Genomic DNA, 11,180 nt, shown 5'->3' on the forward strand with positions numbered 1-11,180 from the left:
ACACGGACCAAGGAGTCTAACATGTACGCAAGCCGGTGGGTGGCAAACCCACGGAGGCGCAAGGAACCTGACAGGTGGGATCCCCTTCACGGGGGGGGGAGGGTGGTGTGGTGTGTTGAGGGGGGGGGGCAATTTTTGAGGGGGGGGGGAGGGGTGGTGTGGTGTGTGTTGGGGGGGGGGGGGAGGGGGGGGAGGTGTGTATTGAGGGGGGGGGGCGAATTTTTTGGGGGGGGGGGGGCAAATTTTGAAGGGGGGGGGGAGGGGTGGTGTGGTGTGGTGTGTGTTGAGAGGGGGGGGCCGAATTTTTTTGGGGGGGGGGGGGGGGGTGGGGTGGTGTGTGTTGGGGGGGGGGGCGAAATTTGGAGGGGGGGAAGGGGAGGGGTGGTGTGGTGTGGTGTGGTGTGTGTTGAGGGGGGGGGGGGATTCTTGAGGGGGGGGGGGATTTTTTAGGGTGGGGGGGAGGGGTGGTGTGGTGTGTGTTGAGGGGGGGGGGGGGGAATTTTTGAGGGGGGGGGGGGGGGGGAATTTTTGGGGGGGGGGGAGGGGTGGTGTGCGGTGGTGTGTGTTGAGGGGGGGGGGAGGGGTGGTGTGGTGTGGTGTGGTGTGTGTTGAGGGGGGGGGGCAAATTTTTGGGGGGGGGGAGGGGTGGGGTGGTGTGTGTTGAGGGGAAGGCGAAATTTGGAGGGGGGGAAGGGGAGCGGTGGTGTGGTGTGGTGTGGTGTGGTGTGTGTTGAGGGGGGGGGGGATTTTTGAGGGGGGGGAGGGGTGGTGTGGTGTGTGTTGAGGGGGTTTGGGGTGGTGTGTGTTGAGTGGGGGGGGGGGAGGGGTGGTGTGTGTTGGGGGGGGGGCAATTTTGGAGGGGGGGGAGGGGTGGTGTGGTGTGGTGTGTGTTGGGGGGGGGGGATTTTTGAGGGGGGGGGGAGGGGAGGTGTTTTGTGTGTTGAGGGGGCGGGGGGGCAAAATTTGGAGGGGGGGGGGAGGGGTGGTGTGGTGTGGTGTGTGTTGAGGGGGGGGGGGAGGGCTGGTGTTTTGTGTGTTGAGGGGGGGGGGGGAATTTTTGAGGGGGGGGGGAGGGGTGGTGTGGTGTGGTGTGTGTTGGGGGGGGGGGTGGGGTGGTGTGTGTTGAGGGGGGGGGGGGATTTTTGGGGGGGGGGGTATATTTTTTGGGGGGGGGGGAAGGGGTGGTGTGGGGTGGGGTGGTGTGTGTTGAGGGGGGGGGGAGGGGTGGTGTGGTGTGGTGTGTGTTGAGGGGAGGGGGGCGAAATTTTGGGGGGGGGAAGGGGTGAAATTTGGAGGGGGGTGGGGGGGGAGGGGTGGGGTGGTGTGTGTTGAGGGGGGGGCGAAATTTGGAGGGGGGGAAGGGGAGGGGTGGTGTGGTGTGTGTTGGGGGGGGGGGATTTTTGACGGGGGGGAGGGGTGGTGTGGTGTGTGTTGAGGGGGTGGGTGGGGTGGTGTGTGTTGGGGGGGGGGGGGGGGGGAAGGGTGGGGAGGTGTGTATTGAGGGGGGGGCGAATTTTTGGGGGGGGGAGGGGTGTTGTGTGTTGGGGGCGGGGGGCAAATTTTGGAGGGGGGGGAGGGGTGGTGTGGTGTGGTGTGTGTTGAGGGGGGTGGCCGAATTTTTTGTGGGGGGGGGGGGTGGTGTGTGTTGGGGGGGGGGCGAATTTTTTGGGGGCGGGGGGGGGGGAAGGGGTGGGGTGGTGTGTGTTGAGGGGGTGGCGAAATTTGGAGGGGGGAAGGGGAGGTGTGGTGTGGTGTGTGTTGAGGGGGGGGGAGGGGGGATTTTTGAGGGGGGGGGGAGGGGTGGTGTGGTGTGTGTTGAGGGGGGGGGAAATTTTTGAGGGGGGGGGGAAATTTTTGGGGGGGGGGCGAATTTTGGAGGGGGGGCGAATTTTTGGGGGGGGAAGGGGCGAATTTTGGAGGGGGGGCGAATTTTTGGGGGGGGAAGGGGCGAAATTTGGAGGGGGGGGCGAATTTTTTGGGGGGGGGGGGAGGGGTGGGGTGGTGTGTGTTGAGGGGAAGGCGAAATTTGAAGGGGGGAAAGGGGAGGGGTGGTGTGGTGTGGTGTGGTGTGTGTTGGGGGGGGGGGGGAAGGGGTGGTGTGGTGTGTGTTGAGGGGGGGTGGGGTGGTGTGTGTTGAGGGGGGGGGGAGGGGTGGTGTGGGGTGGTGTGTGTTGAGGGGGGGGGGCGAATTTTGCAGGGGGGGAGGGGTGGTGTGGTGTGGTGTGTGTTGAGGGGGGGGGCCAATTTTTTGGGGGGGGGAGGGGTGGTGTGGTGTGGTGTGTGTTGAGGGGGGGGGAGGGGTGGTGTGGTGTGGTGTGTGTTGAGGGGGGGGGATTTTTGAGGGGGGGGGGAGGGGTGGTGTTTTGTGTGTTGGGGGGGGGGGGGGGGGGCAAAATTTGGAGGGGGGGGGAGGGGTGGTGTGGTGTGGTGTGTGTTGAGGGGGGGGGGGGATTTTTGAGGGGGGGGGGAGGGGTGGTGTTTTGTGTGTTGGGGGGGGGGGGTGGGGTGGTGTGTGTTGGGGGGGGGGGGATTTTTTGGGGGGGGGGGGAGGGGTGGTGTGGGGTGGGGTGGTGTGTGTTGAGGGGAGGGGGTGGAGGGGCGGGGGGAGGGGTGGTGTGGTGTGGTGTGTGTTGAGGGGGGGGGGGGATTTTTGAGGGGGGGGAGGGGTGGCGTTTTGTGTGTTGGGGGGGGGGGGGGAATTTTTGAGGGGGGGGGGGAGGGGTGGGGTGGTGTGTGTTGGGGGGGGGGAGGGGTGGTGTGGGGTGGTGTGTGTTGAGGGGGGGAGGGGCGAATTTTGGAGGGGGGGGAGGGGTGGTGTGGTGTGGTGTGTGTTGAGGGGGGGGGCCAATTTTTGGGGGGGGGGGCAAAATTTGAAGGGGGGGGAGGGGTGGTGTGGTGTGGTGTGTGTTGAGGGGGGGGGGGGGATTTTTGAGGGGGGGGGAGGGGTGGTGTTTTGTGTGTTGAGGGGGGGGAGGGGAATTTTTGAGGGAGGGGGGAGGGGTGGTGTGGTGTGTGTTGGGGGGGGGGAGGGTGGTGTGAGTTGAGGGGGGGGGGAATTTTTGGGGGGGGGGAGGGGTGGTGTGGGGTGGTGTGTGTTGAGGGGGGGGGGCAAAATTTGGAGGGGGGAGGGGGAGGGGTGGTGTGGTGTGGTGTGTGTTGAGGGGGGGGGGGATTTTTGAGGGGGGGGGAGGGGTGGTGTTTTGTTTGTTGGGGGGGGGGGGAATTTTTGAGGGGGGGGGGGGTGGGGTGGTGTGTGTTGAGGGGGGGGGGGAATTTTTGGGGCGGGGGGGAGGGGTGGTGTGGGGTGGTGTGTGTTGGGGGGGGGGGGGGGGCGAGGGGTGGGGTGGGGTGGTGTGGTGTGTGTTGAGGGGGGGGGGCGAATTTTTGGGGGGGGAAGGGGCGAAATTTGGAGGGGGGGGCGAATTTTTGCGGGGGGGGGGAGGGGTGGGGTGGTGTGTGTTGAGGGGGGGGCGAAATTTGGAGGGGGGGAAGGGGAGGGGTGGTGTGGTGTGTGTTGAGGGGGGGGGGGGATTTTTGGGGGGGGGGAGGGGTGGGGTGGTGTGTGTTGGGGGGGGGGGGAAAGGGGTGGTGTGGGGTGGTGTGTGTTGAGGGGGGGGGCGAATTTTGGAGGGGGGGAGGGGTAGTGTGGTGTGGTGTGTGTTGAGGGGGGGGCCAATTTTTGGGGGGGGGCGAATTTTTGAGGGGGGGCGAATTTTGGAGGGGGGGAAGGGGTGGTGTGGTGTGTGTTGAGGGGGTGGGGGCCGAAGTTTTTAGGGGGGGGGATTTTTGGGGGGGGAGGCATCGCGGTGGGGGGGGGGGGAGGGGTGGTGTGGTGTGGTGTGTGTTGGGGGGAGGCATCGCGGTGGGTGGGTGGGTGTGTGTGTTAAGGGGAGGGGTCACGTCGCGTCGTGTCTTGTCACCCCCCCCATGACATCCCCACCCCACCCCCCACCCATGACACGACACGACGCGACGCGTCCCCCCCTCCCCGCCCCCCCATGACATGACACGACGCGACGTGCCACCCTCCCCTTAACACACACACCCACCCACCGCAATGCCCCCCCTCCCCCCCCCCAACACACACCACACCATGTCGCGACGCCCCCCCCCCCCCCCCCCCCCCCCCCGCGCCCCATGACATGACAAGACGCGATGTGCTCCCCTCCCCTTAACACACCCACTCACCCACCATGACGCCCCCTCAAAAATTCTGCCCCCCTCCCCCCCCCCCCCAACACACACCACACCACACCACCCCTACCCCCCTCCAAAATTGGCCCCCCCTCTCAACACACACCACCCCCCCCCCTCCCCCCTTCAAAATTCGGCCACCTCCCCCCCTTCAAAATTCGCCCCCCCCCCCCCCTTCAAAATTCGGCCCCCCCCCCCCCCCCCCCCCTTCAAAATTCGGCCCCCCCCTCCCCCCCCCCCCCCAACCCCCCCTCAAAATTTTGCCCCCCCCCCCCCCCTTCAAAATTCAGCGCCCCCCCCCCCCTCCAAAATTCGGCCCCCCCTCCCCCCCTCAACACGCCATGTCGCGAGGCGCCCTTCCCCCCCCCCCCCCCAATGAAAATTTCGGGCTTTGTAGGTATGCCTTGCCGTTGGAGCCGAAAACACCTATGAGGGAAGGGAGTGTGAGGCTTGGGCAACCCATGTCTCCCCACCTCCTCCATGTAGGCCGTGCCTCATGGAGCAACCATCGTTTTAGCCTCCCGGCACGCAGGGTTCTCTTTTTGAGCGAGGCAGCCGGGCCCCCTGTTCCGAGTTTGAGTCGCCATGACTTCTTATGAGGAAAGGTGGGATATGAACCGTGTCGCCCCCGTGGCGCCGTGTTCCAAGATGGTTGATTGTGGATCCTTGTGAGCCCGGAACTCTTCCGTGGCGCGATCCGACATCTCCAAGCGCCAAGTTTCCCTTGTGCGAGTTAGAAAAACGCGTTACGCGTGTTGTGAGCAAACCGCGACGCGGGAGGGATATCATGGGGCGTGATGGCCCGAAACGCGACGCGACGCGACGGGGTCATGCTGTGACGCGAAGGCGTGTTTTCTTGACTTGTCTTGCGAGTTGGCTTCTGCTGCGTTTTCAAGACGCGACGCGGTGCTGGGAGGCCGCGGGCCATGTTTCTTGTGCGGGTTTCGAGTGCGGACCCGTGGGACCAGATATGCAGCGTCACACTTGGTATCAGAGCTACCTCCTACCCGACTGCTGGGGTGGTCAACATGGGTGGAGGCAAGTCGGCCAAGATTTCAGGCTATGAGTGTCCAGCAAGTGGAGACGTAATAGTCAAGCTTGTTCAGGTTGCATGTGTTCAAAAAATGAGCCGTCATGTGAAATGAAGCAGGGTTGGGGCTGCATGCTACTACCCACAACTTGTCTTGATTTTGTGAAGAGGCTGCTGTAGCTTATCTGTTTGAACCTGAATCTATGCCTAACCACGGGCAGTGAAGTGGAATGCTCATTTATGCTAAAAATGAATCTCGTGGGGCTATGAGAGCCATGTTTTGAGACCAAAACTTGTTGGCGGACATGAAAATAAGGTTGACGGGTTTGTGCAGATTAGAGATGGTGCATTTTGGAGAAGATTAGAGAAAGTTGAGTAGCTCTTTATCATTACGGCTCAAGGGCGGCCTAGTTGACCTGGAATCTTTGTAAGCTGAAGTTGGAGCCTGCGGGCTTAGTGTCTCTAGAGAAGACTCGCGGGCCTGGCGCGAGGATAAAGAAAGCGGGTGCAGGAGGAGGAGAAAAGGGGAAATTTTTTCAAGACTCCCGGACCTGGCAGGAGTATAAACAACGCGGGCAAGGTTGAGATGAGAGGGTGTATTTGATGGAGTGGATGAGCGCCTGCGGGCGAATTTCTAGTCTTGTTACTGAAACCCTTTGATTCGAGACCGAAGACTCCCGGACCTGGCAGGAGGATAAAGAACGCGGGCTTATGGTGAGACCACTTGATGGAGGATGCGGATTGGAAATCTGTTTGAAGAGCTGAAGAATGAGCCAAGAGGCGAAACGGAGCGGAGTATGGATGGCCGTGGGTTGAATCAGTTGGAGCTAAAGGTTTATGTCTGCTTGTTATGGGGCTACTAGAGTGAGTCAAAGAGGACCTGCGGTGCTGAAGTCACGTGAAGGGAAGCTGAAAGGCGATGGTCTTGCAACTCTCAACCCGGGGAGTATAAAGTAAGCGGGCTTGTGGTGAAGAGTTATGATTTGGGCAGGAAGGCCCTTTGTTTGAAGAAGAAGAAGAGGATGGAGTGGAAGAAAGCGGAGGCAAGAAGGAGTGGAAAGAGCGAGAAAAGAAGATGCGGGCAGAAAGGCCCAAGTTAGTTTGAAGAAAAGAAGATGAGTGTGATGAAGAAGACGAGGGAGTGGAAGGAAGCGGAGGCGAGAAGGAGAGGAGAGAGCGAGAAAAGAAGATGCGGGCAGAAGGCCCAAGTTATTTTTGATGAAAGAAGATGGAAACGGGCTACGGCCCTATGGTCTGAAGAAAAAGAAGAAGAAGATGAAGATGGAGAAGGAGATGAGGAGGCGAACAGTGGAGGTGGAGAAGACTTGTAACGCCGCGAGTATAAAAGAACGGTGACGCTGATTCAGAATATGCAAGACTCCTTGAGCCGGGAGTATAAAAGAATGGCCGGGTGCATGGAAGGAGTGGAGGAAGAGAAAAGAAGATATGTGTTTGCACGACGCTCGTGGAGCCGCGAGCTTAAAGGAATGGCCGGGTGCGAAGGTCAAGGGGGCCGAAGGAAAGGGAACTCCCAACGCCGGGAGTATAAAGATGGGTGTTGAAGACTCGTGGACCTGGGGCGAGTATAAACAAGCCGGGCTAGACGCGAGGAGAAGGCCCCATGCCGATCGCGGTGAAGCCGAGTAGGGCGATGGACCGGGCGGATGGTGGTAAGAAGACTCGTGACCCTGGGGCGAGTATAAAGAAACCGGGCTGGAGAAGGAAGAGGTGGTTTTGGGATAGGGGAAGAAGGAAAGAAGGCCCCATGCCGACCGCGGTGAAGCCGAGTAGGGTGATGAACCGGGCGGATGGTGGTTAAAAGACTCGTGGACCTGGGACGAGTATAAACAAACCGGGCTGGATGGGAGAAGAAGGGAAAGAAGGCCCCATGCCGACCGCGGTGAAGCCGAGTAGGGTGATGGACCGGGCGGATGGTGGTTACAAGAGTTGAGGAGAGAAGAGAAGGCCCCATGCCGACCGCGGTGAAGCCGAGTAGGGCGATGGACCGGGCGGATGGTGGTAACAAAAGACAGGAGGAGAGAAGAGAAGGCCCCATGCCGACCGCGGTGAAGTCGAGTAGGGCGATGGACCGGGCGGATGGTGGTAACAAAAGATGTGAGGAGAGAAGAGAAGGCCCCATGCTGACCGCGGTGAAGCCGACTAGGGCGATGGACCGGGCGGATGGTGGTAACAAAAGACGTGAGGAGAGAAGAGAAGGCCCCATGCCGACCGCGGTGAAGCCGAGTAGGGCGAGGGACCGGGTGGATGGCGGTTAAAAGACTCGTGGACCTGGGGCGAGTATAAACAAGCCGGGCCCATAGCTCGCGGACCTGGGGCGAGGGTAAAGAAACCGGGCTGGAAAGGGGAAAGAAGGGTGGACACTCTTGGAGCCGAGAGTATAAAGATGAGGGCCGTGTGAAGCGATAGGGAAAGAGGGCCAGGACTCGTAGGTGCCGGCGAGTATAAAAAAGCTGGAGCTCATAGATCCGGCGAGTGGGTTAAAGAAGCGGAAAAGCTGGTTCCTGGGGTCTGATGAGAAGGACCGTGGAGAGTCGCCAGGGGCGTTGGGTACAAGTCTCGTGGAGCCGCGAGTATAAACGAATGGCCGGGGGATGTGGATGAGAAGGGAGAAGGGGACCGATGAAGGCCTATGAGAAGGCCGGAAGAGTGTTTGCTCGTGAACCTGGGGCGAGCTTAAAGAAACCGGGCCCTGACTCTCGCCCAACTACGTTGAAGCCAAGGCGTCTGGGACCCGAGGTGGAGACTAGGAGGGCGCCAAACCAAAGTGCAGGTCTGGATGCAACGCGGCGGGGTGTGGGACCCAAAGTGAAGCTGAAGGGCCTGTACCATAAAACAGGGGTGAAGACGCTTGTGCGGGTGAATCGGACCCCGTATGAGCGGAAGCATTTCCTGCGGCGGAGCCCTTCATGAGGCAAGGGCAGTTGATCTCGACCCCGGAGTACGAGCAGGGGACAGGGCGACTGCGGCAACCAACCAAGGCGGGCGGCGGCGTGCTGGGGAACACGTGCGGTCTACTGCGGAAGGCTACTTCAGGAGTCCTGCTGCAGAACCACGCGTGAGGCGATGGTGTTGATCTCTCGTTCCCGCGGAGCCTCTACAGTGGGATGGCTAGTCTCGCCATAAGAGGCTCGGAGCCGTCTGCGCGTCCGATGCGTAGACGGTTTGCCCCAGGTTGTTGGGGGAAAAACAACCCTTCTTGGGTACGGCGCGAGGCGTATGTTGGGACGCGGCTTAGGCCCTTGTTGAAGCGACACCAAGTCAACTTGCCAAGGAAAAGGAAGGTGGGAGACAACTTCGATTCAAGTTCAGAAAACAACTCAAGGATGCAAGTGGCAGTTGTGTCTTTGACGCGGAAGCTGGAGCAGGTGGCAGCGCAACGGCTATCTGAATGAGGAGAGAAGCAAATCAAGGCAAGTTTGGCCCTTCTTTGGTCTTTGGATCAAGGTCGGACTTGCGGCCAGTGGGTTGATATCTGGCTGACTTAGGCGAGCTCTTTCCCGCGCTAGGTGGATGGGGAATCTCGCGAGGGGTCCCGGGACGTATTGCAAACGGCCCGAACAAACCGCTGCCTCGGCTCAAGATAACTCTGTGCCATAGGTAACTCGAATGGTTGATGAATCCTCATGATACTCCTTTTCAGGGTGATTAACCTCGATCCAGTTTGTAGGGAACCAACTCAATTCGAGTGGACTCGAATTCGATCGAGGGGGGGTATGTATGAGGGAAGGGAGTGTGAGGCTTGGGCAACCCATGTCTCCCCACCTCCTCCATGTAGGCCGTGCCTCATGGAGCAACCATCGTTTTAGCCTCCCGGCACGCAGGGTTCTCATTTTGAGCGAGGCAGCCGGGCCCCCTGTTCCGAGTTTGAGTCGCCATGACTTCTTATGAGGAAAGGTGGGATATGAACCGTGTCGCCCCCGTGGCGCCGTGTTCCAAGATGGTTGATTGTGGATCCTTGTGAGCCCAGAACTCTTCCGTGGCGCGATCCGGCGTCTCCAAGCGCCAAGTTTCCCTTGTGCGAGTTAGAAAAACGCGTTACGCGTGTTGTGAGCAAACCGCGACGCGGGAGGGATATCATGGGGCGTGATGGCCCGAAACGCGATGCGACGCGACGGGGTCATGCTGTGACGCGAAGGCGTGTTTTCTTGACTTGTCTTGCGAGTTGGCTTCTGCTGCGTTTTCAAGACGCGACGCGGTGCTGGGAGGCCGCGGGCCATGTTTCTTGTGCGGGTTTCGAGTGCGGACCCGTGGGACCAGATATGCAGCGTCACAACACCTATGAGGGAAGGGAGTGTGAGGCTTGGGCAACCCATGTCTCCCCACCTCCTCCATGTAGGCCGTGCCTCATGGAGCAACCATCGTTTTAGCCTCCCGGCACGCAGGGTTCTCATTTTCAGCGAGGCAGCCGGGCCCCCTGTTTCGAGTTCGAGTCGCCATGACTTCTTATGAGGAAAGGTGGGATATGAACCGTGTCGCCCCCGTGGCGCCGTGTTCCAAGATGGTTGATTGTGGATCCTTGTGAGCCCGGAACTCTTCCGTGGCGCGATCCGGCGTCTCCAAGCGCCAAGTTTCCCTTGTGCGAGTTAGAAAAACGCGTTACGCGTGTTGTGAGCAAACCGCGACGCGGGAGGGATATCATGGGGCGTGATGGCCCGAAACGCGACGCGACGCGACGGGGTCATGCTGTGACGCGAAGGCGTGTTTTCTTGACTTGTCTTGCGAGTTGGCTTCTGCTGCGTTTTCAAGACGCGACGCGGTGCTGGGAGGCCGCGGGCCATGTTTCTTGTGCGGGATTCGAGTGCGGACCCGTGGGACCAGATATGCAGCGTCACACTTGGTATCAGAGCTACCTCCTACCCGACTGCTGGGGTGGTCAACATGGGTGGAGGCAAGTCGGCCAAGATTTCAGGCTATGAGTGTCCAGCAAGTGGAGACGTAAAAGTCAAGCTTGTTCAGGTTGCATGTGTTCAAAAAATGAGCCGTCATGTGAAATGAAGCAGGGTTGGGGCTGCATGCTACTACCCACAACTTGTCTTGATTTTGTGAAGAGGCTGCTGTAGCTGATCTGTTTGAACCTGAATCTATGCCTAACCACGGGCAGTGAAGTGGAATGCTCATTTGTGCTAAAAATGAATCTCGTGGGGCTATGAGAGCCATGTTTTGAGACCAAAACTTGTTGGCGGACTTGAAAATAAGGTTGACGGGTTTGTGCAGATTAGAGATGGTGCGTTTTGGAGCAGATTAGAGAAAGTTGAGTAGCTCTTTATCATCACGGCTCAAGGGCGGCCTAGTTGACCTGGAATCTTTGTAAGCTGAAGTTGGAGCCTGCGGGCTTAGTGTCTCTAGAGAAGACTCGCGGGCCTGGCGCGAGGATAAAGAAAGCGGGTGCAGGAGGAGGAGAAAAGGGGAAATTGTTTCAAGACTCCCGGACCTGGCAGGAGTATAAACAACGCGGGCAAGGTTGAGATGAGAGGGTGTATTTGTTAGAGTGGATGAGTGCCTGCGGGCGAATTTTTTTAGTCTGTTTAGGGAAACCCTTTGATTCGAGACCGAAGACTCCCGGACCTGGCAGGAGGATAAAGAACGCGGGCCTATGGTGAGACCACTTGATGGAGGATGCGGATTGGAGATATGTTTGAAGAGCTGAAGAATGAGCCAAGAGGCGAAACGGAGCGGAGTATGGATGGCCGTGGGTTGAATCAGTTGGAGCTAAAGGTTTATGTCTGCTTGTTATGGGGCTACTAGAGTGAGTCAAAGAGGACCTGCGGTGCTGAAGTCACGTGAAGGGAAGCTGAAAGGCGATGGTCTTGCAACTCTCAACCCGGGGAGTATAAAGTAAGCGGGCTTGTGGTGAAGAGTTATGATTTGGGCAGGAAGGCCCTTTGTTTGAAGAAGAAGAAGAGGATGGAGTGGAAGAAAGCGGAGGCAAGAAGGA

The sequence above is a fragment of the Lygodium microphyllum genome, chromosome 30, assembly GCF_053477565.2.
Source record: "Lygodium microphyllum isolate KBCC chromosome 30, Lygodium_microphyllum_v1.1.10, whole genome shotgun sequence".
In the NCBI taxonomy this organism is placed as follows: domain Eukaryota; kingdom Viridiplantae; phylum Streptophyta; class Polypodiopsida; order Schizaeales; family Lygodiaceae; genus Lygodium; species Lygodium microphyllum.